This window comes from Rattus norvegicus, chromosome 3 (genome assembly GCF_021556685.1).
Source record: "Rattus norvegicus strain SHRSP/BbbUtx chromosome 3, alternate assembly SHRSP_T2T, whole genome shotgun sequence".
In the NCBI taxonomy this organism is placed as follows: Eukaryota; Metazoa; Chordata; class Mammalia; order Rodentia; family Muridae; genus Rattus; species Rattus norvegicus.
This window is the reverse complement of record NC_141536.1, coordinates 64768668-64795016: the sequence shown is the minus strand read 5'-3', so window position 1 is coordinate 64795016 and position 26349 is coordinate 64768668. Positions and strand designations below refer to the sequence as shown.

The 26349-nt window shown below is 42.1% G+C and overlaps 1 protein-coding gene and 1 long non-coding RNA gene across 3 annotated transcripts in view; both read right to left on the bottom strand.

The window, feature by feature from the left end:
- The window catches only part of Dusp19 (dual specificity phosphatase 19), a 123285-nt gene that overhangs the window by 45437 nt on the left and 51499 nt on the right, over positions 1 to 26349 (bottom strand). The window lies entirely within an intron of this gene.
- On the bottom strand, positions 19477 to 23181 carry LOC148006492 (uncharacterized). Its single transcript, XR_015684452.1, has 3 exons — positions 23039 to 23181; positions 20389 to 20438; positions 19477 to 20339 (listed from the first exon to the last, which is right to left on the bottom strand). It is a non-coding gene; the product is annotated as an uncharacterized LOC148006492 (long non-coding RNA).

Genomic DNA, 26349 nt, shown 5'->3' with positions numbered 1-26349 from the left:
TACTACGGTGATGAGACAACTGGTGTAAAGATAAAGGAAAGAAAACTTTTTCCACAACTTAGCTAACCTCCACTTCCACATGCTTAGATCAGCTGGCTTTCTCAGTCTTGTTCGGAGTCAACACAGCATCAAAGTGTATCTAATATAAAAGGCAACACTTAAACTGGGTAAAGATTCCTCAATAAGAATGACTTTTTACCAAAAAAGAAAAATGCATTTAGGAATTCCTCAGCTTGATTATATAGGAACTGAAAGAAATGCCTGTAAAATATAAATGGAAACCTAAGAGAACTAGAACACCAAAAGCAGGGTTGTAGAAAGCAAGTAGGACACTCAAAAGACAGTTGAAACTTGCTATGTTTCACCATTTGCTTTTCACTTGGTCTTTGTCTATGGTGAGAGATGAATATCTAGCTTTACTCTTCTACATGTGAATGAACTGTTTTTCCCAATGGAGCTTTTAAACTATTTTCTCTTTTGAGATTATAACTACAGCATTCCCTCCTTCCCTTTTCCTCCCTTCAAGCCCTCTCATATAACCCCACTTGTCTTCCAAATATGTGGTCTCTTTGTTTCTCTCCCTCTCTCAGCATTCCTTAGTTGCCTGTACTCTTTGTGTAGGGTTGAGACCTAGTGGCCTTTCCCCCAACATTACCATGTCTGTTGCTGTTGCCCTTGTTCAGCTTATGTAAGGCAGTCAGGTTGCTGAGACCTCAAGAGTGTACATGTTATTGTTACTAGGAGACACCATATTACAGCAGATTCTCTGATCCACTGTCCCTTAGAATGTTTTCACCCCCTCTTCTGCAACCTAAGGCTTAGGTGTAGGAGTGCTTCATGGCTATATATCCACTGGGAATGAGCCTCACAACTCTGCATTTTGATTGGTTGTTGTCTCAGTTGGGGTTTTTATTGCCGTGCACAGACACCATGAACAAGAACTCTTCTTAAAAAGACAACATTTAATTGGTGCTGGCTGACAGCTTCAGAGGTTCAGTCCATTATCATCAAGGTGTGAGCATGGCAGCATCCAGGCAGGCATGGTGCAGGAGCTGCTGAGAGTTCTACATCTTCATTTGAAGGCTGCTAGCAGTATGCTGCCTTCCAGGCAGCTAGGATGAAGGTCTTAAAGCCCACACCCACAGTGACACACCTACTCCACCTCCTAATAGTGCCACTCCCTGGGCCAAGCATATACAAACCATGACAGCCGTGTAATTTTTTTGAAGCCACTGTTCTTTCCTTATGTATTTTTGACATCTTCGTCTGAAGCTCCCTTGACTGAAACTGTGAATTTCTTTCTGGAATCTCCACTGACCTTTCTTGTCTGTTTTTTGCAGCAGTGCCGTGTTGTTTCAAGCAACATGGCTTTGTGATGTATTTGAGATCAACTGGCTTGATGCTCTTGAATTTGTTCTTCATTTCAAGGTTACCTTGGCAATGCTTAGCCTTTATAGATCTGCAGATATTTTCAGATTTGTTTCTTTTCATGAGGAACGCCATTCAAGTTTTGTTGGTTGTAACACTAAGACTTCAGGTTTATGGGATGGTGTGAAGATTCTGACAATATTTGCTCTTCCAGACTGCAGGGATGGTACACGTTCCTATCAGGTTGATACTCTCTGATTTCTTACCTCAGAACTCTGTAGATTTTTTTTGTTTGTTTGTTTGTTTTGTTTTGTTTTGTTTTTGATGCAGTCTTGCTTTTCACGTCTGTGGTTGGATGCCTTCTTTGGATATTTAATGTGACTGTTGTAGATAATATTGTTCTCCTGATTTGTCTTGTTATATAGTCCATTGTTGATATAGGGAACTGCTGCCAGTAGCACTAATTGGATTCTGTGTTTTTTAAAAAGGAAGAAGAAGATGTGTAGTTGCAAGGAAGATGTGAGAGTGATCTTGAGATGCTGGAAATGGGGCGCAGGGATGAGTATGATCAAACTACATGGAATGCGTGCATGAAATTCTCAAAGAATAAAATGTATTATATAAAATTGTAATTTTTAAATGCTATTCCTTTATTCCTAAAAGCTAAATTAAATGAAAGCATTAGCTATAACTAAGAGATTCAGTAACATACTACATCAAGCAAAAGAAAGAATTTTTAAATTTCAAGACAAGGCTTTTGAAATAACCCCGTTAGTCAAATGCAAGTCATATTTAGCCTCTGACCTAAAATTGTTATGTCAAGAAAACTGTCAAATGTGTTATTGATGTTGCCCAAAAGTGTAACATTGAAATGTCATTTTTAATAGCATTTCGTGTGTGTGAACAAGTTGTTTTACAAAAAGGAAAAGAAAAAAAAAGCCAATCTCCAAAATGGCACCACTTTGCAAAACAAAAATCATGATGGTTAAAAACTCATTCCCTTAAGTAGTCGTTTTAGAAGTTAAGAGTCTAGGATTGCAAGTGGGGAGCGTGTACAGAGGCTTCAGTGTTGCCTGTGTCACTTAAACCTCGAGATTACTCAACTATCTAGCCTCTCTTTTATTGAGATTTTACCAGAAAAAAAAATGCCATGGACTTAAGGACTTTAACCTCACCTGCAGCTTTTCTTTGCTCTGCAAAGCAAAAGCTTTGTTACTCTGGTATAATTTAGCCACACTGCTCAGAATAGCATTGTGGCAACTGTCATCCTCAGCCACACAGTTTCTGGGTCAACCGCAGAAGTTAAAGTGTTATTATTTATAAAGCCTTGCCAAAGTGATTTTCCTGTCTCCCAGAGGTGGCCGCTTTTTCTCAGAGGTGAAGGATGGCATGGAAGATCTAAAGTGGCAACCTTCTGGCCAAAAGGAACCTTCACCTCAGCCTTGGTATAATAACACTCAGCACCCTTCTCCGTGAAGTTAATGCTGCCTCCTGTTTCTGTCTAGGCCAGTGGTTCTCAACCTTCCCAATGCTGCAACCCTGTAATACAGTCCCTCGAGGGCGGTGACCCCCACCATAATATTACTTCATTCCTACTTCATACCTGTAATGTCACCTTTGTCGTGGATTGTAAGGTAAGTGTGTAATGTGCAGAATGTCTGATATGCAGCCCCTGTGAAAGGGTCATTTGATCCCAAAAGGGGTTGCAACCCATAGACTGAGAACTGCTGGTCTAAGCCAAATGACTCCCTCTCCTCAGGGTTTTAAAGTTAGCTGTTTACTATTTTCATTATCTTCAAAAATATATGACAGTAAAATATATATTGCTGTTCTGTTAACTGATTGCTTATGACTCTAAATTTCTTTTTTCTGATTTTAGAGATTTAATACACCTTTGTCAAATGTCTTTTCTAAGTCTATGTGGGGATAAACAGAAGGTTTATTTTTCCCACCATTATAAGAAAACCATCTTAGGTCCTTTTCTTTAGAGGGGACATATGTATGTTGGTTTTCTGGATATTTGGAATGTCACTGCAACTCAGAAGCATATATGGAGGTGACTCTAAATTTTATTTAATATGAGAGGAGACAGGGATGATATACAGAGGATCAGGAATTTGAACAGAGGTGTGTAGCAATGGGGGAATGGGGAACTGGGGGTAGCCACCAGCAAGTCCCAGATGCCAGGAAAGCAAGAAGTTCTCAAGAGCCAACAGGGATGAGATTAGCTGAACCACCCAATGAAGAGGAGAGAGAACCTGTAGAGACCATATCTAGAGGTTAGGTAAGGCACCAGGTTGGGAGATGGGGCCACCCACCCTTCACAAAATTTTAACCCAGAATTGCTCCTGTCTAAAGGAAATACAAGGAGTGGAGCAAAGACTGAAGGAAAGGCCATCCAAAGGCTGCCTCACCTGGGAATCCATCCCATATGCAGCCACCAAACCCAGTCACTATTGCTGATGCCAGGAAGTGCTTGCTGACAGGAGCCTGATATGGGTGTCTCCTGAGAGGCTCTACCAGAGCCTTACTAATACAGATGAGGATCCTTGCAGCTAACCATCAGACTGAGCACAAGGACCCCAATGGAGGAGTTAGAGAAAGGACTAAAAGAACTGAAGGGGTTTGCAACCCCATAGGAAGAACAACAATATCAACCAACCAGACCCCCAGAGCTCCCAGGGACTAAACCACCAACCAAAGAGTACACATGGAGGGACCCATGGCTCCAGCTGCATATGTAGCAGAGAATGGCATTGTCTGGCATCAACAGGAGGAGAGGCCCTTGGTCCTGTGAAGGCCTGATACCCCAGTGTATCATGGGGATGCCAGGGTGGTGAGGGGGAGTGGGTGGGTGGGTGGGAGAGGAAGCGTCCTCATAGAAGCAGGGGGAGGGGCATGGGAAGGGAGAGAACTGGGAAAGGGGATAACATCTTATCTGGCTTGTCTGATATGTTAGCCTCAGGGCAATTTGTGTTCATTTAAATTTAAATTAGATTGTAAGAAATGTACCCACCAGGCAAAGGTGAATAGTGACAGTTCGGGAGGTCCCGGCAAAAAAGTTCAAGTAATATAAGAAAAAAATAAAGCAATTCGGTCTTAGTGCTACGCAGACAGAAACCTCGGAGTTTTGGCTCTCCCACTAGACCTTATGTGCACATCAGAAAAGCAAAAGCCATTAATTCTGATAGTTCATAGGCAGGAGCTTGTTAAAGACATGTGAGGGAATGCAAGGAAAAATAAAGTGTTTCTTCTGTCCTCTCAGCTTCAGTAGTGAAGATATTTAAGAATTGACAAAGGAACAAGGAGACACACACACACACACACACACACACACACACACGCACGCACGCACGCACGCACGCACGCACACCAGCAAGTACGGTAGGAAGCTTCAAAAATGTTTGGAAAGCTCTTGCTTTGCCCCGGCTCCTGCTCTGTGCTCTCATCCCTTCCCCCACACCTCCACATGCTCATGGAGGGCCTCTACTACTCTCTCTCTCTCTCTCTCTCTCTCTCTCTCTCTCTCTCTCTCTCTCTCTCTCTCTCTCTCTCTCTCTCTCTCTCTCTGCCTTTCTCTGCCTAACTCCCCTCCCCATGGCTGATAAACTGTATTCTATACTTAAAAAAAAAAGTTTAGAAGGGATGATGTAAGCGAAAGGGGGGGTTCTGGAAACAAAACAGGGGGAACAGAAGAGGAGACGGGAAATCACTCAGAAGATCAGAAAGCACCAGTGTAAGTCCTAATCCGTGCAGCAAGCATCCATGTCTCCCTGCGGCAGTCTATGATAATCCCATTGTGTACAACCCACGGTCTGACATCCAGAACTAAAGCACAAAGTGAAGAAATTGATGGTGAGATTTCATCACAGATCAGCTCAAAGCCTCAGGCTGATGCCTGAGATTCCTTTAAACAGCAGAGTATGAAATATGTCGTCACTCAGACAGAGAGCTCAAGAGAAGGAAATGAGGAACACGTAGCCTGGAGTGGCAGGATGTTTGCAGGAGAGGAGCGGGGAATCAGGAAGACTCAGACGCAGGCAGGATGCGTCCATTTATTTGCAGCTCCCAACTACACTTCCCTGAGCATCTGCCTCAGCCTAGACACCTCACCCGAGACATTATTTAGAAATACGTGGAATGGTGCCTCAAAAGCCGTAGCTGGTTCAGAACATGGACAAACTTATTTAAAGTAATATATATCTTCCTCAATATAAATCTAGTTCACTTTATGATTTAGCTGTCCCACCATATTAAATTTATTTTTTATTAGTTCTAAAAACCCAGTCACCTTCTTTACAAACCTTGTTCATTCTCTTTGTGGCTCTCGATTGAGTTTTCTCAGACATTTGCCCTTAATAAAACAGTACAGACAGCTTGAAATTTATTTTCTAGGTTAATATAATTAGGGCTCTAGGTATAAGTCCTTTGCAAAAGTAGGATCAATCCAAAAACCATCAGCTTTAAAATGAGGAGACATTTGACCAAGGAAAAGGCATCCTGTGCTTTAAACCATAGCTTGGAAAAGGTCAAAAAGGGAGTGTTAGTATTTGAAGTGGGACTCAAATTACTTCCCTTGTGATTATGAGCAGAGTCAAAGCATTTCATTACATTTCAGGGCCTGAATTATAAATCAAGTAGCTATTTGCAGCCATAATTATTTACCATATATAATTAAGTTTGCAGTCGCAAATTCTGGCAAGAATCAACATTAACATTTTTATTTCTCTTTTTAAATGGGCTAAATGATGAACGTAGTGATTACAGAGGGATTACAGGGCTGAAAAGCCTTAAGTGTTACTCAATCTTAAACCCTGCTCTGTACTTGAATTTATTCTACAGAAATTTCAAAGGATTGACAGTTTGAACAGCCTCCATTTTTACATAAATGCCATGTATTTCTTCAAACTTGCCTTTAATAATTAAGTCATTTAAGAGCTCATAGACTTCTCCAGTATGGAAACTGTACCAGTAGTAAGGGTAAAATTAAATGACTCAGGTCTTTTGTGATCAGAGCCGAAAACCTTTTCTAACTACTATCCTGTGAATTTCACCAAATACCTCATAGTCACTTGCTGAGGTTTTCTTCTCAAAAACATTCACATCTCTAGCTGTTGTGTACAAAATGAACTCAACCCTTCATAACACATCTTGAAATTTTTCTTTTAAATGCCCTGCAATAAAAACAATGCTAACTAACACCCAGCAGAAGGGAGACACAGTTTGTTTTCTAATTTGTTTTTTTTTATTTTTTAATAATTCTTATTTTTGAAATTAGAACATAATTACAGCATTTCCCCCTTCCTTTTCCTCCCTCCAACCCATCTCATGCACTCCCTCCCTTACTCTCTCTTATTCATAGCCTGTTTCTTTATTGCTTATACATATGTCCATAAATGTATAAATCAGCCTGCTCATAACATCAACACATATAATGCTAATTGTATGTATGTTATTTCAGGACTGATCATTTTGTGTAGGATAATTAACTGGGGGAAGACTAATTCTCCCACTCAGAGTTGTCTGCAGTTCTTTGTCTAGGGGTGGGGACCCCTGAGAATTCCCCAGCCCCTATTAATATGCCTGCTGGTATGGTCCTTGCTCAGGTCATGAACCAGCTAAGTTGTGGAGACTACATGGGTGTAGCTTCCGTGACATTTCTGAGACAAAAATCTCATAGCAAACCTTCCTGCTCCTCTGGCCCTTACAACCTGTCTGCCTCTCTTCTGCATCATCCCTGAGCCTTAGGTACAGGAATTCTCTTGTAGATATATCAGTTGGGGCTAGTAATGGACCAGCCTGCCTGACTCCATCTCAATGACGGAAGCCATTTTGTTATAAGGCCAGAAGTCCAGTTCTGTTTGCTGCAAAATTCAAGCTGACCATGTTTTAACATGTTTCTAGAATTTGAGATGCTCCCCACCCTCTAGAGTTTGACTCATACCTTGAATATACCCTGATAAGATAAAATGTTCCGCCAAATACCTTTGAAATGCTCAGCCAAGTTTCTGTGTAACCAAAATTTCTCTGGCAATCACCCACTCTTTGAAAACCCCCTAGTCTTGCAGAGTTTTTGGGGCTATGTAAGCCTACATTTTCCTACGTTCAATACTATATTTTCAAACCCCACTTTAGGGAGATAGACCTGTCTGACAGACAATAAAGCTTGCTTAATCTGACCAAGGAATTTGGATAATGGTATTTATTCTCATTCAGTGGAGTTAATACTAACTACCACATGTTCTCTGCATTTTGAACAGTTGTGGTTTCCTGTAACAATTTCTGTCTACCTGTTGAGGTATGCTGCTATGTATTGTAATGCTAAATTCTATACCCAAAGATCCAGGCCTATGGGTGAGTTTTCACGTTTATAAGCTTTCGTTGTGCAAACCTTGTTCCTTGATTTGAAAAGCATTGGTTAAATAACACTATCTACAGCCAATTAACTACTGGAGAGATTAGAGGTAGGTAAGTAGAGTGGCCTGGTTGGAGAAGGAGGAAGAAACCTCCATGAGGGCAGGTGAGCACATGGGTCAAGAGAGACAGTATCTGGGATAACTGCTGGGGAGAAAGCCAGGCCAGCAGTTACATGAGTAGATTAGGAATCCACCCCGCCCCCAGTAACTGTCAAAGCCTAATAAAATAGCCGTAGTCTGAGTCTCGTTCATCTGAAAGCTAGTCCGGGATAAGAATACAGTGGTTTCTTTGTTGAAGAGTGAGAGCTACACTCAGCTGTGGGTATAAGGATAAATAATTAGAATACAGCTAAGACTTACAGTGGTTTTGTAAAGTGGTTGTAAGCTCTCCTACAACTTCATGACCTCCTTAGCCCTGGGTAGTTAGCTAAGTTTCTGGCAGTAGGCATTTTTTGCTTTTGTCAAGTGTGCCTTAAGTCCAAGTAAAAAGCTGTGGGTTGCTACCAAGATCTGAGCGCCACTTTTGCACTCGGGGTTATCATGTCACTCTGGTCATTGTTGTAGCTTTATGGTGTCATAGCTGGGTAGGACTCTTGGTTGTTCCCCTCCCTTGAATGCTTGCATAGCACCTATGGGTATCATGGAAGCTTGTCCTCAAGAAGGAAGCATTCTGGTCAATTCCAGTTCAGGAACCTCTGAGCCATTTGTCAGAAGTGCATGGTGTCTTCAAAAATAAGGAGTTACCTTCAACTTCTGGAAAGTAACCAAAGACAATAGCAACAGCCTGTAATGTTTTGGGAGTCTTTTGGACAATCCTGACCAACAACTTGAAAAGGGTTTCTCTCATGCTTTATGCTGGGGGTTTTATTAGATACTATATAACACTTGGTGGGGGGAAGGGAGCATTGTCAGCACAGGTGGAAAATTTTCATTTAAACTATCTTTGTGTACACATAGGCTTATATGTATCATAGTAATCTTAGGTGAATAGGTAGTAATATGAGACTTAGTGACTTTTTCAGACATCCTTACGGCTATTTTACACACACACACACACACACACACACACACACACACACACACACACACACACACACACCCGTCCTTCCTCTCATCCTGTATTGCTCTCTCTTTTTCACCTCCCAAATCCAAGCCAACACCCGTGTTTCCGAACTCCCCTCTCTAAACACTTGTACCCTGCTCTTTCCCTATTGCTCCCACAACAACCCACCAATGTTTCCTTCTTTCCTGGCTTCTACAATGACTCCCGGTTATATTCCACATCTGAGGATTGGAAATTAGGGGCCACAAATAAGAAAGAACATGAAATGTTTGTCTTTCTAGGTGTGGGGTACCTTATTCATTATATTATTTCCATCCACTTACCTGAAATGTTCCTGATTTTACTTTTCTTCACGGCTGAGTAGTATTCCATAGTGTATATACAGCACATTTTCACTTGTCACTCCCCGGTTGGAGAGCAGTTAAGTGGCTTCCACTCCCTAGCTATCGTGAGTAGAGCATCAGTGAAAAAAGCTGAGCGAGTTTCTGTAAAGCAAGATGTCCAGTTCTTTGGACATATGCTGCGGAGGGGTATGGCTGTGCCCTCAGATGATGGGCTGTTTCTGAAGATTCGGGAAACTTTAAGAGATGGGGTTAATCCAATTAGACAAGATGGATGAAGCAAAGAAGTGCAGGCCGACAGGAGCCGGATGTAGATCGCTCCTGAGAGACACAGCCAGAATACAGCAAATACAGAGGCGAATGCCAGCAGCAAACCACTGAACTGAGAATAGGACCCCCGTTGAAGGAATCAGAGAAAGAACTGGAAGAGCTTGAAGGAGCTCGAGACCCCTTATGAACCACAATGCCAAGCAACCAGAGCTTCCAGGGACTAAGCCACTACCTAAGGACTATGCATGGACTGACCCTGGTTCTGACCTCATAGGTAGCAATGAATATTCTAGTAAGAGCACCAGTGGAAGGGGAAGCCCTGGGTCCTGATAAGACTGAACCCCCAGTGAACATGATTGTTGGGGGGAGGGCGGCAATGGGGGGAGGATGGGGAGGGGAACACCCATAAGGAAGGGGAGGGGGAGGGATTAGGGGGATGTTTGCCCGGAAACCGGGAAAGGGAATAACACTTGAAATGTAAATAAGAAATACTCAAGTTAATTAAAAAAAAAAAAAAGAGATGGGGTTAAACTTGAGGAACCAAGTCATTGGGGTATTTGGGGACATATTACCTCTGACTGCTTCCGTCTTGCTTTTTGTTTCCTGTTGGCCATTAAGAAACAGCACTCCTGTATCACACACTCTCAATGCTAGGATTTTCCAGCCTAGTGTATGAAGCCAAGGAGCTGCAGATTAAACTTCCCAATCTTTAAGCCAAAGACAAACCCTCCTCTACATTGCTCAGCCACAGTAATTTGAAATTATTACAATATAAAGTGAATAAACTCAATACCAAACATCCCTGAGTGCCACTTTGACAAGGCATCAGAATAAATTTAAACTATTGGAAGTGTATGGTCTTCTAATGTATGGGGGCCCGGGGGAGCTGTAAGAAAGAAGGGCTTCTACATCTGTGTTTTTACTTATGAACATGCATTGTGTCGGTAAAACGTGGCAGTAGCTCTAAACTGGAATCAAGAAGCTTAGATTTGAGCATATGCGGACAGTAATTTATCTTCTTCACTGAGTTTTGATCTATATCTAATGGAGAGAAGAGAAAATGAATACTGCCCCCAAAGCTGTTTGAGAACTAAAGGAGAAAAGACCTGTGAACCCTTTTCCTATAGGAAAGTCTCCAAGTGAACAAAGCTTCACTGAGTGTGTGCTCAAGGGGACTGAGTGGAAGCCAAGGACAGAAAGGTAGACTGCCTACTGTCACGCTCTCCCCTGGAAACAAGCGAGAGAAAACACCAGCGTAACTCCAAAACTTGCAACTGGTGGCAATATTTCAACTGACATGAAAATATTTTCATTTTGCAAGTTTCTATTCACTGTTAAATAATATTATGTCTTATTCCATCCAGATTGATTGACAGGCTCAATTTCTCTCTGGGGCTAACACCAAATGAAAATTCTACAAAAAAAAAAAAAAAAAAAAAAAAAAAAAAAAAAAAAAAAGGTGCACTCTGTCATAACCAAAAGTTAAAAAGATTTATGCGGAAAGTTTAAAAGCAAATCACGTGTGCTTTTTCTTTCAAAAATCTGAGCCCAAACCGGTTCAGTAAAGTGTTGAGATCAAAAGTCAATTTGCAGTAGGCTAAAGAAGGAGCGAGAGGGAGGATGTGCACATAGAAGATGCTGGCCTCTTTAGGAAGACATTCTGCTAGGGGAAGAAATGGAGGATGCTGGGAGGACTGTACAGAAAGGCCTCCAAGACATTAAAAAGGAGAGAAGGAATAAGTCCAACACATAATGAGAAACAAAAGACTTTCTTGAAACGATGATACAATCAGAAGCCAAACTGAAAAGAGTTGAGATGCTGATGACAAAAGAAACTGGCAACAGGGAGCCTGCTTTTTGCTATAACCTGTGCTTGTATGTTTACCTCTTTCCTTTGAAATAGACTAAGGCTATAAAGAAGTCTGCAGTAGCCCAAAAGAATGTGACCCCACCCATCCACCCCAAAGTAAAATAGCTGTGTAACCCCTGTGACTACATCTCCTCCTGCTGTAAATATTCCATAAAAATTAGTGTGAATTTTTCTCTTTATGTTGCTCATGGTTTTCTTTTCAAAAGTTTATTTTATTTATTACTCTATGTGGATGCAAATGCATGTATAAAATCAGAGGACAATTTTGTGGAGTCTGTTCTTTCCTCCTGACCAACCATGACCCCTCACCCCTTTCCTGACTGTGGGTTCCAAGAATAGAAGTCAAGCCATCAGGTTGGAACAGCAAGTGTGTTTTACCCACACTTGCCCTTTTCTGACTTCCACGGGTCCTGCACAAGCATGGTAGACAGACACATATACAGACAACACATCGACACATATAAAGTAAATAAAGAAAGTGCTATCTATTGAGTGAGGGAGACAGTTAAGCTGGTAAAAAAAAAAAAAAAAAAAACTTGCCTTTCCTGCATGAAGACCTGATTTCCAGAACCTGCACGAAGATGCCACATATGGTGACACTAGTTTATAAACCCAACGTCTTAGGGTTTCTTCTACTGTGAAAAAAAATCCACCATAACTAAATTTGTAGACTTTAGTTTGTCCTACACTTCTAGATAAAAGCTCATGATTGGTAGAAATCAGGGGAGGAACTCAAACAGGAGGAGGATCTGGAGATGGGACCTGCTACACAAGCCATGGAGTGCTGCTTACTGACTTCTCAGTTTTCATAAAGTTCCTTGGGCCACTACCCCAGGGCTGACACCACCCACAGTAAACTGTGTCTTCCCATAATAATCCAGAAAATACTTCTGTGTCAGTCAGGGCTCTCCAGAGTCACAGAACTTATGGGATGTTTCTGTGTATTAAAGGAAATTATTAGACTGACTTACAGTTTGCCGTCCAACCAACCCACCAATGGGCAGCTGTGCATGGGAAGTCCAAGGATCCAGTAGTTGCTCAATGCACGAGCCTGGGTGTTTCAGCTGCTCTTCTGCAGAAGGTGGAATCCTGAAGAAGTAGGTTCCAAAAACTGTGCTGGCAAGTAAGTGTAAGCAGAAGTGGGGCGGGAGGGGGGTGGAGAGCCTTCCTTCTTCCATTGTCTTTATGTAGGCCTCCAGCAGAAGGTGTGACCCAGATTAAAGGTGTGTACCATGCCTGGATTTGGAACTTGCTCTGTCCCAGGTTAGCTTTGCATTCAGAAATGTGCTTGTCTCTGTCTCCTTGGATTAAAGGTGTGTACTACCTTGCCTGGGCCTATGCTTTTCATGGCCACTAAACTTCAAGATCTGGATCAAAAGTGTGTCATCCCATGTCAAGATCCGGGTCGAAGCCTGTATCTTCCAGCCTCTGGATCACAGGTGTGCTCTCCATTTCTGGATTGTAGTGCATTCCAGATGTAGTCAAGTTGACGACCAGGAACAGCCATCACAGCCCCACAGGCCAATCAGGTGGGGACGTTTTCTCAATTGAGGTTCCTGTTTCCCAAATGACTTTAATTTGTGTCACGTTGGCACCCAGACAGAAGGATCCATGGGGCTTGGTAGCTAGCCAGTATAGCCAAATCATCGAGCTTCCAGCCAGGAAGAAGCCCTGTCTCAAAGAATGTAGATGGTGCTCTTGAAGATGATTCAGTGTCAATGATCTCTGGCCTCTGTGTGCTGACATGTGCACTTATGGTCACACACACACACACACACACACACACACACACACACACACAAACATATATATGCAAGCATGTGCACATACATTTTTTAAAGGAAAATAGTGCCTATGAAATGGATGATGAAGGCCATGTTTTTGATGTTTGCATATATTCTCCAAAAGCTGAGTGTGGAAAGCCTTAAGATTCAATCCCTAAAAGTGAATAAGGGTCTGTAATTGGAAGGTAAACTTAAAAATATTTTAGGAATGAGGAAACCATACAAAAAATAGTAAATACCTACTATGATCATGTACGACTTTAGATATTTGTGATATATCAACAAAGAAAATAGGTAAATATTTATGGAGAGGAAAATATTTATGGAGCGGTAAATAATTTGGAAAGGAAAACAGTAAGCAGCAATATTGCATAATATAATCACTAAAAAGTAAATTATATAACACAATAAGTGCTACAGCAGAATAAGAAGTCTTAGGCTAGGGACAAGAGTGCAACTGTACATGAAGACAGTGATAAAAATGTACCTCGTAAGAGCGGACATATTTGAGCAGTCTTTAAGGAAGTTGTGGTTTTTGGTAAATGGGTTCCGGGGCTTTGGGGCTACCAGCCGCCACCCAAACAGGTAGAAGCATTCCTGGGTTGTGTGGAGGACATCAGAGAGAATGGCTGAGCTGACTGAGTATGTGAGGGACAAAGAGGGCCAATGAGGTCAGCAAGGAAACAGAGAAGTCAGATCATAAAGGTCACTAAAGGCTCTGAGGGTGGAGGGGAATCTCAGGGCCACTGGACAGCTGTTAGGAATGGAATGGCATGTTATGGGATACGTTTAAACCCTCCATGTAGCTGCTGTTAGAATAAAGGATGTTGCACTGAATCTCTCCATGACTTAAGTCCCCCCACGCTATGGCATCTTGGAGCAATAAGCATTGCTTCTTGACTCTTAGTCTAGAAACAGGAAGAAGGTAAGCTGGCTGTGACTCAAGGAGTCTCAGGTTACAATTAGCTGCCAGCTGGGGCTGCTGGGATCTCAAACCAGGGAAGCTGAGCTGAGCTGCACAGCTGTTACCAGAGGCCTCGGCTCTTTGCCAACACACGCAGGTGTCTCCAGAGGGCTGCATGGCTGTCCTCATAGCGCAGCTGTTTCTCCCAAGCAAGGAATCCAAGAGCACAAGCCCGGAGCTGTGATACTACCCTCTAAAAGCGACGACTCCAAAGGGGCAGTGAGTGCCACGCTGCCTTATTCCATTCCTCAGTGAAGTCTGAGCTTCAGTACTGAAGCAACTGCTTTAAAAAAAAAAATGAGAGCCTGTGGTTTTCAAATTCAAATAAATGTATTTAATTAAATCACAACTTGTGCAGATCTTGGGTGATTTTTTCTTTTTCTTTATTGCGAGGTGAGGGGTGGGGGTGGGGAATGTAGAGATCAACCTTGTGAAGGAAGAAGTGAATGGAGAGGAAGGCGCCACAGGCTCCTGTGACTCCCCGAAGAGTCCTGATCTGCCACACACAGCATTAGATCTGAGAAGGCTCCCTGCACACCAGTGAGACAGAAAAAAGGAACCAAGGCCGGGGCAGTGGCCACTTCCCCATCTTCACTGAAGCCCTCACAAGCGAGGACCCTCCCCTGAGAAGACTGAGCTACCTCCTTAGGCAGGGCTTTCATCTGGCGCATGGTTGATGGCGTGACAAGATGCGATTGGCCAGGGATTCAGGAGCTTGGGATAGGCTCAGTGTACATAAGATGTAGGCTAACAATAAACTCAGGTCTGCACCCCGATGCTGGTCTCCAGAGTTGGATTGCCCAGGATCCGTAGCCTGACTCTGTCACTTCTTACTGGTCCTACTATTCCTACGGGGGAGAATTGCTTCCAATATGTTTAAATGTACCTATGTTTGCATTACAGTTGAATTAAAATAAATGGTAAGAAATTGATTTGAAGTGTGCCCTTAAGAGATCCGTCTGCATGTATAGTAAAGACTTGTTTCCACGGGGGTGCCAAGTGTGGAAGGTTTATAAACCTTTAGGTGGTAGCAACCAGTTGGATGAAGGAGTATTATAGCTGTGGGAGGGGCAATAACTTGTCCCTGCCTGATTCCTTTCTGTCTGCTGCTTGACCATCATGGGGAGCCACTCTGTTCCTCTATGTCCTCCCCAACATGATACTGCCTCAGCATGGCCCAGAAACTCCAAAGCTGGCTAACCACAGATGAAAAGTCCCGAACCATCAGCCAAAAAGAATCTTTCCTCCATTTGTTTCTCTCAAGTATCTGTCACAGCAATGAGAAGTCTGATACCAACACAAAAGTGAGACACGAAAATGGCACCAGGCACTGTGGGGTTTACTGCAGTTATACTGAGAGGAAGGACTTGGTGTTTTTCTATGTTTGCATTCACACAAGCTTTGAAGCGATGTCCTTCGCTGTGTCCATCACAATACTGTTTTCACAGCATGCAAGTACAACTCTGTTTTGTTTCAAAGGCTTAGTACAAGAAGTCATTTTCCAGGGGCCAGAATATGAGAGCCAGTGCACTGCCCTTAATTTCACTGTAGCATGCTATTGTTTGAATGTGAAATACCTCCCAGCCCTCCTCTAACATACACAGGCTTTTTTCATGACTGCTGGTGTTATTTCTAGAGGTTGAGCCTTTAAGAGGTGGGGTTTCGCAGGCAGAAGTAGACCACTAGGCACAGACCTTTGAAGTTTAAGCTTGGACCCTGTTCCCTGTCATTCTCTGCTTCATGATCTACTGTGACACAAACAGCTGTCCTCTACCACAAGCTCTCAACACCATGGGGTTCTACTCAATCACATAGGACCTAGTAACCATGGACCAGACCTTAAACTATGAGCCAAAATAACCTCTCCTCCCCTACGTATCTCTGTGAGGTATTGTAGACACAGCCATATAAAGGTACACAAAGTATTTCTCTCTCTCTCCTCTCTTCCCCTCCATCTCTCCCTCCCCCCTTCCCCTGTACTAAAGGGGTACGGTAAAAGGATCAGAAATCAGAAATGAAGCATTTTGCTGCAAAAGAAACTCAGTACCCAATACCAAATGCTGGATGAAAACCAAACTCTTGTTGGCTATCAGACTGTCACCTGCAGGCGAGCCCTGGGATTAACATTTAAGTGGTCTCAGGAGTATGGACGTTCAATGATAATAAAGATCAAGCAAGAGCCTAAGTGGGCTGTTGTACTTAGTGTCTATCTTGCTTTAATGGAAAGAATAAAAGGAAGGTCTAACATAAGAAGGAAAAGCACGGTAGTTTCAGAAGACTGCTTCCTATTTAAAGATCTCTCTGTATTGGTTTTAAGTCCGCTGACCTATTTAATCTTGGTTTTTTGGGTTTTTTATTTTGGTTTGGTTTTTTTTTTGTTTTGTTTTGTTTTGGTTTGTTTTTTTTTTTTTGTGCCCAGAAATAGGTTATTCTATGTAAATGCACCATGTCTTCGATTAGTTGACATTTATAAAGAAAAACTCTATACAGTTTCAAATAAATTCTAATTAGTAAGTATAAGAATGATAATGCAGAATGTTTATAGCAGTTGATATCTACAGTACAGCACTTTAAGGAAAAATACCCTCCAAGATGATACACATCCTTTTTGATATTCCATACCTAATTCTACAAAGGGCCTAATCCTCTACTGAGCACATGATAAACTGATGGCATGCTTCATTTTTATTTCACTAAACACAATCTGAAAACAAACATCTTTTATTAGGGAGCAAAATTCAATTATAAAGAAAAGGAAATGCAATCTGAGATCAATAGCTTATTACACTCTCAGCATGAGGGATAATTTCAGTTTAGCCTAATCTACTGAAATATGTATCTATCTATATACTGTTTATTGGCTTAGTCAAGTCTGCAAGCAAAGTGTCATACACTTTTTACTTTTATTGAAACACAAAAGATAGAACAAATAGTACTCAAAAACATAACAGAAACCTCGAAATCAGCAAGCTAAAAATCTACATAATATATAGCTTCTCCTTAAAACTGGATTTGAATATCCAGTAGTCTAACTTTAATGAACATTTTATTTAAAAAGTCGATTAGTGTTGTGGTTTGCCCTGGAGTTATCTGTATTTTAATGCTAATTCCGCTGCCCCAAGGACAGCTGCCTAGTCAAATACTCAGGACTCAGATGACTTCATCAGAACCTTCTCCCCACTTAATTTGTAAAATACAGGTAAGGGCCAGTACAGCATAGTATGAGGCCTGTCATTGGACTAGAAGGAAGGATGGGTGGGAGAAAAGTTTGAGGGAAGAGGAGGAGACAGCAGAGTAGGGGAGAGAGAGAACATGGAGACTGATGTTAAGATTCCATGCTGTACCTTTGCAGGTTGTTATGAATGTTCTTAAGGGATGGATGTGTACTGGGCTTTGTATGTTTAGGTGGGCAATTATATCTTATCAATTGGATCAAAGTTACTGGGTTGTGTGTTCTTTCATGTGGAGAATTAAATTTGGGAGTGTGTGTGGGATGCCATGGAGTTGGGATGTGTGTTTCTGGCATGGAAACCTGGCTTGGGAACTAGATAGATGGCTGCAAGGCTCAGAGAGAGGCCTTCAGCAGTGTGATACGGGAAGGAGCAGAGCGGGTGAGAGGCTTTGCTGACTGAGATTAAGATGTCCAGCAGATATCTTGGGGCACTGGGGTGCCAGACCTAGTGGGGGATAAAAGAACGTTTTATTTTTTATATTTTTACAATGACAGATTAGCAAGAAGGCAGAAATAAGTTAGTCCTCTAAAGTGGAAATAATTTATAGATGTATATTTCAAGTGTAAATATATATTGTTTTGCCCTGCTTTTATACAGGGTCTTTCCACCACCTAGGCTGGTCTTCAGTCCTGGAGTTGAAGTGTACTTCCCACCACAAGCGCCTGAGAACTGAGACCACAGGTATGTACCCTCACTCAGAGCCATCAGCTTGTAAGGTTGCCAAGTGACATATGAGAAATGGGGCCATCAGCTGTGGCAGACGCTTATGGTAAGCTATGATGAAGAATTAACTCTTCATTCAACAAGATGGAGGACAACGCTTGCCTCCACAAGACCACCATCAGCCGGATGATCGTGGGAAAACTTACGCCAGAGCTCCCACTCCTCCTCAAAAGGGGGAAATATCCAGAGGAGGGGATATGGAAGCCAAGTTTAGAGCAGTGACTCAAGGAATGGCCATTCAGAGCCTGATACACATGTGGCCCATATATATATATACAGCCACCAAAACTAGATAAGATTGATGAAGCTAAAAGATGCATATGGAAAGGGACTGGATATAGATCTCTCCTGAGAGATACATCCAGAGCATGTCCAATACAGAGGTCAGTGCTAGCAGCAAACCACTGAACTGAGAACAGAACCCCCTTTGGGGGATTAGAGGAAGTATTGAAAGAACTGAAGGAGCTTGCAACTCCATAAGAACAACAATGCCAACCAACCAGAGCTTCCAGGGACTAAACCACTACCCAAAGACTATACATGGACTGACCCAGGGCTCCAACTGCATATGTAGCAGAGAATAGCCTTGTTGGGGCACCAGCGGAAGGGAAAGCCCTTGGTCTTGCCAAGGTTGGACCCCCCCAGTACATGGGAATATGGGGGAGGGCAATAAGGGGGATGTAAAGGGGGAATACCTGTATGGGGGAGGGGAGGAGAGGGGAGGGGAGGAGAGGGAATGGGTCTTATGGACAGGAAACCGGGAAGGGGAATAACCTTTGAAATGTAAGTAAAGAAATATATAATAAAAATTTTAAAAAAACTTACTGCCATGACTTTTGTAAGCACTGTGGGGAGGGGGGTCATTTTAGATAGTTGTGAGATACAATAAGTGGAGATGTATGGCTAAATAAAGAGGTCAGGAGGAGATGCTATTCCTGTTTTCAATGGTAGGTAGCAACACATTTTGTGTTGGCCCACTCTTAGCGAAACAAAACAAAAACAAGTGACTCAAAAGAAAGGTAAGAATTATTATAGTACACAAAAAATAGAGCCTAATAGAAGAGTTTCCACAGAAGGGAAAGCAGGCTTTTAAGTCCTCTTTAGTACTGGGTGTAAAGACGGGTATTTTAGTTAAACTTTTCTTGTTGTGACAGAAGACTTTATACAGAGCAATGAGGGAGAGGTTTATTTTGGCTCACAGACTGAGGAGATACAGACCATGTTGATGGGAAAGGCATTATGGCAGGTGACTGGCAGAATGGGAATCATGGGAGGGTAATACCAGTGCTCAGTGCTGGTCTCTATGTTCCCTTTGTTCTCAGTCCAGGATACCAAGTCATGAGATCACAGTAACCATATTACAGCAGTCTTTCCGCATCAATGAGTAATCTCTGAAAAATCCCTCACAGACAGTAATGTCCCAAGTGTTTCTTTTTTTTAAAAGATTTATTTATTTGATGTATGTGTGTACACCATAGCTGTCTTCAGACACACCAGAAGAGGGCATCAGATCTGATTACAGATGGTTGTGAGCCACCATGTGGTTGTTGGGAATTGAACTCAAAACCTCTGAAGAGCAGTCAGTGCTCTTAACCGCTGAGCCATCTCTCCAGTCCACCCCAGGTGTTTCTTGATTCAAGCAGATTAACTGAAATCTCTTCAGCTCACAGAAAACTGTGGGAGGAATAGACTAGAAGCCTGAGTAATTATTCTGCTTACCTTAGCTTCCTGGTGTGAAAACGAACCCAGATCAGCTGAGAGTGGGCAACAAGGAGCAAGAACCATAAAACTGGCAAACTTGTCAAATTCTCAAATTTATATCACTTCTGAAATACGCAAAGAAAGTCTTTTTATAACTCATTAATTTTTTAACACTTCACTCTGTTTGGAGAGATGTAGGTGGACAAGGACACTATAAAACTGCCAATTAATAGTTCCAGCTGGTACAGCCTCTAAACTGGGAGTCAACCGACTCAAACTGTAGCTGTTCATATCATCCTCCTCTTATCAAGCTGGCCTCCGAACAGGGGGTGCGGGGAGATTTAAAGAGCTAATGACCCCTGCCTGACATCCCTGTTCCAGTCCCACTGTGGGGTGCTGGATGTGACTTCAGGGTGTACCACATTGTTAGGTGGAGAAACACAGTCATGTTTCTTGAGGACACAGTCCATTATCCCTGCTCCGGACGGAGACTTCGCATCTACACCTTCCAACCCTCGCTGCTTCCGCTCTTTAGCGGGCCTTCTGTGTGGACATCCTCGGTGTGGAGTGACTTCCGCTCTTTAGCGGGCCTTCTGTGTGGACATCCTCGGAGTGTGGAGTGACTTCCGCTCTTTAGCGGGCCTTCTGTGTGGACATCCTCGGAGAGTGGAGTGACTCCCGGTAAGAATTCAGCCTCATTCGCTCCTGCAGAAAATCACTCCTGTCATCCTCCTTCGCCACAAAATTGCCTCACTGACACAGACTCCCCGAGTAGCTATCATACGGGAGCATTCCACATAGAAAATGGGGACAAAAGGTAATTTCTTTGAGGCTGTCGTGGCCACCTGCCTCAAGTCTGACTATTTCTTTCCACACCTTTAGTGGCCAGAAGCAGCGTGCTCCTTCAGTTTCCTGGCAGGGTCTTGCAAAGCACTGCATCCTACTTCTGTGCTGACTACTGAACCCAGCTGCTGAACCTGAGTGCACGGATGTGTACATTTGTTATACTGAAGAAGAAAATGTGCGATAGATGATCTGGGTGTGATTCTAAATAACAATAGACTTGCATCAAGTTAGGACTGAGGATCACTTAAAATGGAATTACAATGGATTCAGTCTTAGGATTCGATTCCTTCTACACAAACAGTAATAACTATAATCTGTGTTTTCTATTTGCCGGTGCACTTTAGAGATGTGTTGCTATTATAATTTTCACGGGTATGGAACTACATGGGTGACTTTTAACGCCAACATGCCATCTCCTTTTTTTAGCCATGCTCCCCATCTGGTTTTAGTGGCATTATCAGCTTATTAATTCTACACTGAGGTGATTATTTAAAAAGGCACAAACTTGACAAATAAGCAAATCAGCAAACATACTTTACTGCTATCTAAATCACAAACCAAAAATATTTACCAACTGACTGTTTGGGCTGCTTATGCATTCTCCTAAAGGTCATGTCTCTAGATCAAAGGCCTGACTGGCACTGCTTATATTTTGCTCACCACTGTTTAACCCCTAACTCTCTTTCCTCTGGAAAGAAGAAAACCCATCAATTCATACTAGAATACACAGGTCTGACAGTCAAGGCTGTTAGGTTTTCAATTCTACAGTCTGACTGAGAACATGTCAAATGTGTTACAGGAACTACAGCTTCAGCAGACAGGTTGGAATGTTGACGTAGTTAACAGAACGAGATGTGTATCAACTGTCCCCTTCCATGTTTAGTAAATTAATCCTTTAATCATGTGGTTGTGAAGTCAATGCATTCGAGCCATGTTTGGGAATCATGAGAACAGGGATCTTTGAGGGTCAATTGCAAATACATAGGCAGTTATGCAAAACAGCAAAGAATGGCATTTACACTTTATAATAGGCACGTAGGTTTCTAATTCTAAAGGAAGAATTATTTAATGAGCCCATTATATCTCAAAAGTTTATAATTCGTTGTGCTTTTTATGTTATACTACACTGCTAGATTTTTTTCAACTAGTTTTTTTTTTTTTTTTGCTTTGTTTCATAATGAACACAGATAAACTTGGGGAAACATTTACCAGTTTGCAAATTAGGTGTGAATGTGTGACAGTTAGAGCTATTTATATTTGTTAAGTTCCCATTTCCTCTAAGGGACTTTAACATCAGAAACCAGGCTTGGATCCAACTCGCTTACTCCCATGCCGTAATGCATCTGTACTACCTCAACATCCCTGCTCGTCCAGTGAGGCCAATCATACTTAACAGTCCCTTCGGAGAGTGGAAACTTCTTGTTTTGTTTTATAAACTGCCCGATAGCAGGCAAGCAGTGACACTCGATTTTAAAGGACTCATAAAGGAAGGAGCTCCAATGTGGAGGAAGGTAGTTGTCAGTTTTCTGTGTGATGCTGTTAGGAACAAAGCCTCAGAGGCTCTTTTTTTTTTCTTTTTTTTTCACCTTTTTCATCATGGTCATTAGCAAGCATTCAAGCATAATTTGAACCAGAGCAGCGCTATTAACAAAATTCAGGTTGACCTCTGTAGGTGAAAGATCCTCATGGTTTTATCCTCAATACCACATGTTCTATGTCAACCAGGAGATACTGGGTGACTGGGACCAAGATATGCTTAGCAGTAGTGCTCAGAGAATTAGCAGCTTCATAGTATCTCGGTCCATAACAAAATTTATTAAATGCTTTACTCCAGTGCTCATAAAGGAGTTAATCAACTGGAGTAATGTCTCATTCAGCCTTTAACTTGCTTGCCCATCTCCTAACCTCTGCTTTCCTTTGACTCAGCTCTTCCCACTTTTCCCTCTTCTCTGGGAATGAAGGATCCATACTTAGGGCTTCAGGCATTTCTTTTTGTGGTTGATGCTTATGTCTTTCACTACTGGTCCTGTATTCTCAGTCCAAGTTCATAGACTTGGTACCCCGGTGAACATTTATATCCATGGATGGCCCCACTGTTGCACTGCATGGCATGTGTTGGAAATGGAACCCCCCACTTTCCTTTTCACAGTGGCATCTTTAACAGAACTTGCATTCTGTTCACGTTATCTTCTAGTTTTGTTTATACTTATTTGTATGGATGGATGTGATTGTGCACATGCCACAGTGTGCATGTGGTGATCAGACAACAACTGGTAACATTTGGTTCTCTCCCCTTCCACAAGATGAGTTCTGGGGAGTAAACTCAGGTCACAAACTCACTAAGTCATAGCCCTAATGTTTCCAGTCCTGACACTGGAATAATGGAAGGGTGACTTCATTCTATAGAACTGATTAATCTGAGTCTGTTACTTCACATCCAGAAATGTTTCACAACTTACCAATCATGTTCCGTTATGCCTTTGACTGCCCCTGTCCAGTACTCGATGATTCATGAGTAGGTCAACCTTCATTGTTCCTATGCTCTTAATTGATTCTATACATAGAAGACAGGTCTTGAGGCTTTGTTCCACATACTGCTCATCTAAGAGAAACATGCACAGGGCTTCACTTTGCAAATTGTGATGCTGACAGGAATGTCTATGATGCTTGCTTGCTCCAAGTACAGATTCCTGTGGACATCATCATGGTCTGTACATGGCCCCAAAGGCCAATGTGTTAAAAGCTTGGTTGCCACATGATGGGGAGTTTAGATCATGATGGTTTTATCATTTCAGAGAATTAATTGATGGCATCCCTAGCATAGTATAATGCCTCTCATTTCTTTTTTCTTTTTTTGGAGCTGGGGACTGAACCCAGGGCCTTGTGCTTGCTAGGCAAGTGCTCTACCACTGAGCCAAATCCCCAACCCCGATGCCTCTCATTTCAAGCACACATGCTCACTGCTCCTTCAGCCATCACGAGGTGAGTAGCTTTCTTCTCCACATCTTCCCACCATGATAGACTTAAGGCAATGGAGCAGCTCACCATGGGTTGAAACCATGAATTCTTAACAACTGAAGAAGCTGTAGTGGCCCACAGCTGAGCTTCCTGCATTTAGTTCTGCTTTTTAAAACAACAGGCTCCATATTTCAATTCTTTTATTGTTTAAAGGAAAACTTTCAAGGAAAAAGAAACTTATTTATACCTGCTCATTCTTATACTGGGTACACTGCTCATACCCAGTACATTTTTGATCCTCTATAATAAAACCAAGTATGTACTTACTATGCAATTAAAATCAAGGCTCATAAGTGCTAAGAAAGTACAAAGATTTAAAAGTGCTCCAATTTTTCCAAAAGCTTCAGCATTTTCACCTCACATTTTCCAGCTGCTGTTTTCTGGCTTGTCACCACCAGGTGGAGGCACACCTGCACGAAAGTGTTTCCAAGGAGCGACAGCAGCAGCACTGTTTCTAAGAACTTACACGTGGACACATTTCAAAACTACTTCTAGAAGGTTTACAGTTATATTTACAGTTATTTACAGTTATTCCACAGATTAATCAAGGAAATAACTTAGTCATTTAAGATATGACACAAAAGTCCCTAAGAAACTTGCTTCAGTGGACCCATCTCTTAGGGAAACATTCTGGGTTCCTGCCCAGGAACTCTGTCATTTGCTGAAACTTTTTATCTCAAAAGTTTGTGCACATCTCAACCTCGACTAACATGCTTGTATGAAGAATTAACATTTAACATTTAATATTTAAATCTTCACAACTAATATGACCAATGACTTAATATTTAGACAGTATTTCTAAGTTTTGATCTATAGAACCATCTGTTTTTTAAATTATATATATAATTTTTAGTACCTTTAAAATTTTTTTAAAACATTTGTAAGCAGCAGAGTTGTACTGCTCAGAAAGTACAACAGTTCCCTAGTGCACCTCAATCTTAAAAATCAGATGTATTTCCATAATTTTCCTGCCCTCCTCTATCTCCATACTCCCATGCCCAGCCCAACTCCCTCTCAAATGTATGGCCTTACTCTGTATTATTGTTAGAAACAAACACAGCCTGCTGAGTCCACTTAGTCTCACACTGTAAGTGTGTTTGGGCTGACTAGTTGGTACTAGATAACCTGGGGGACACTAATTATCCCTCAGCAGGTGGTAATGACTTGAAGCATTTTCTCTAGGGGTGAGCACTTGTAAGCGTCACCCATGCACAATGGCATGTGAGCCAGTGTTGTCACTGCTCTCATACTGGTTAAGCAGCTACGTTTAAGTAGCTTTTCTGTAATGTGTAGACAAGAGTTTTACAGACTTCCTGGTCCTCTGACTCTTACATTCATTCTACTCCCATTTCTGTGACTTCTGTGTCTTAGGCGCAGAGGTTGTGTTAGGTCTATCAGTTGGGGCTGGGCACCTCAGTCAGTCGTTCTCTGCACTGTGAGCAGCCATGGCTTTCTATAAAGTTCTCCATTGTTAAAAGAAGCTACTCTGATGAATGGTGAGAGCCATGTACATCGGCATATAAGGATATACGTCTAGAATGCAGTGCTTTAAAAAAGTGACAGGAGTAGGTTCTCTCTAAGATCCATGACCTTCTAGTCACTGGTAATTGGCTAAGCTAGAGCATAATTTCTATCCTGTGAAAAGGCCTCAAGTCCAGTCAGAGAGCTGTTGGTTGTCATCAAGATAAGTGCCTCTATTGCTCCTTTAGGGATATCCTGCCATGATGTCATTATGGTTCACGGACATGACAGCTGGGTAGGACTTCTGACTGCTTTTCTCTTCTGGTAGTTTGCAAACCTCCTTCCAATACTATAAAAGGAAGTCCTCAGGGAGAAGATCCCCAGGTCAGATTCAGCTCAATTCCTCCAAATCCTGTCTCTAGTGTGTGTTATCTTCAACAGGTATTCTGGGAGGCAAATAACGGCAACAACAGAAGCCTACATTGTTTGCGGAGTGGTTTAGGGGCCCCTAACTTCAAAAACCAAGGGAAAAAAATGGTCATTGAGGTAAAAGGAATTCTAGAGGGAAATACTGGGATACAAGTGATATGTAGAAAAATGGGCGGGAGCTCTCCCTAGGGAGAGGGACAGAAGACAGTATTAGAAGAGAGGAAGGAGGGATAAACAACTAGGGGTGGTTTTAAAAGCCAGAGAATCATTATCATATGCCTATATAATATTTTGTCTGTGTGTGTGTGTGTGTGTGTGTGTGTGTGTGTGTGTGTGTGTGTAGTTTGAATGAAGTTATGCCACGTGAGCCATAGACTAATAAAACCCCTAGTATTTTAGGCATTAGATACCTCTTATCAAACGCAATGCTAAGTATAATATTGCCATTTACATTTGTGTTGAAATTATACCCCTCATGAATTAGGTTTAAGACTGTGAAGGGAGGTCAGAAAGAGAGATAGGATATTACTAAGAGACAAAGGTTGCAGGCGACATAGAAAGCACAGGATGCTAAATACTGACTGGAGGCACTAAAATAAACAAGCACATTGTAACAAAGGCAAAGGAAGATCAAGGAACACCAAGCAGCTTGTGGACCCATATGCAGTTACAACCGCACAGAGCACGTCACTGAACGGACCTCAGTAAACTGGAAGACACTACTCAGAGCAGAGACACAGTGCAGTATTTATTCCCTCAGTCCCAACCCCATCTCTTTACTCTGGGTAATGCTGGCGCTGGTTCAACTGAGCCCGTTTCTTCCCTTCAGCCAGCTGGACCGTGGACTCTGCCAAGAGAGGGT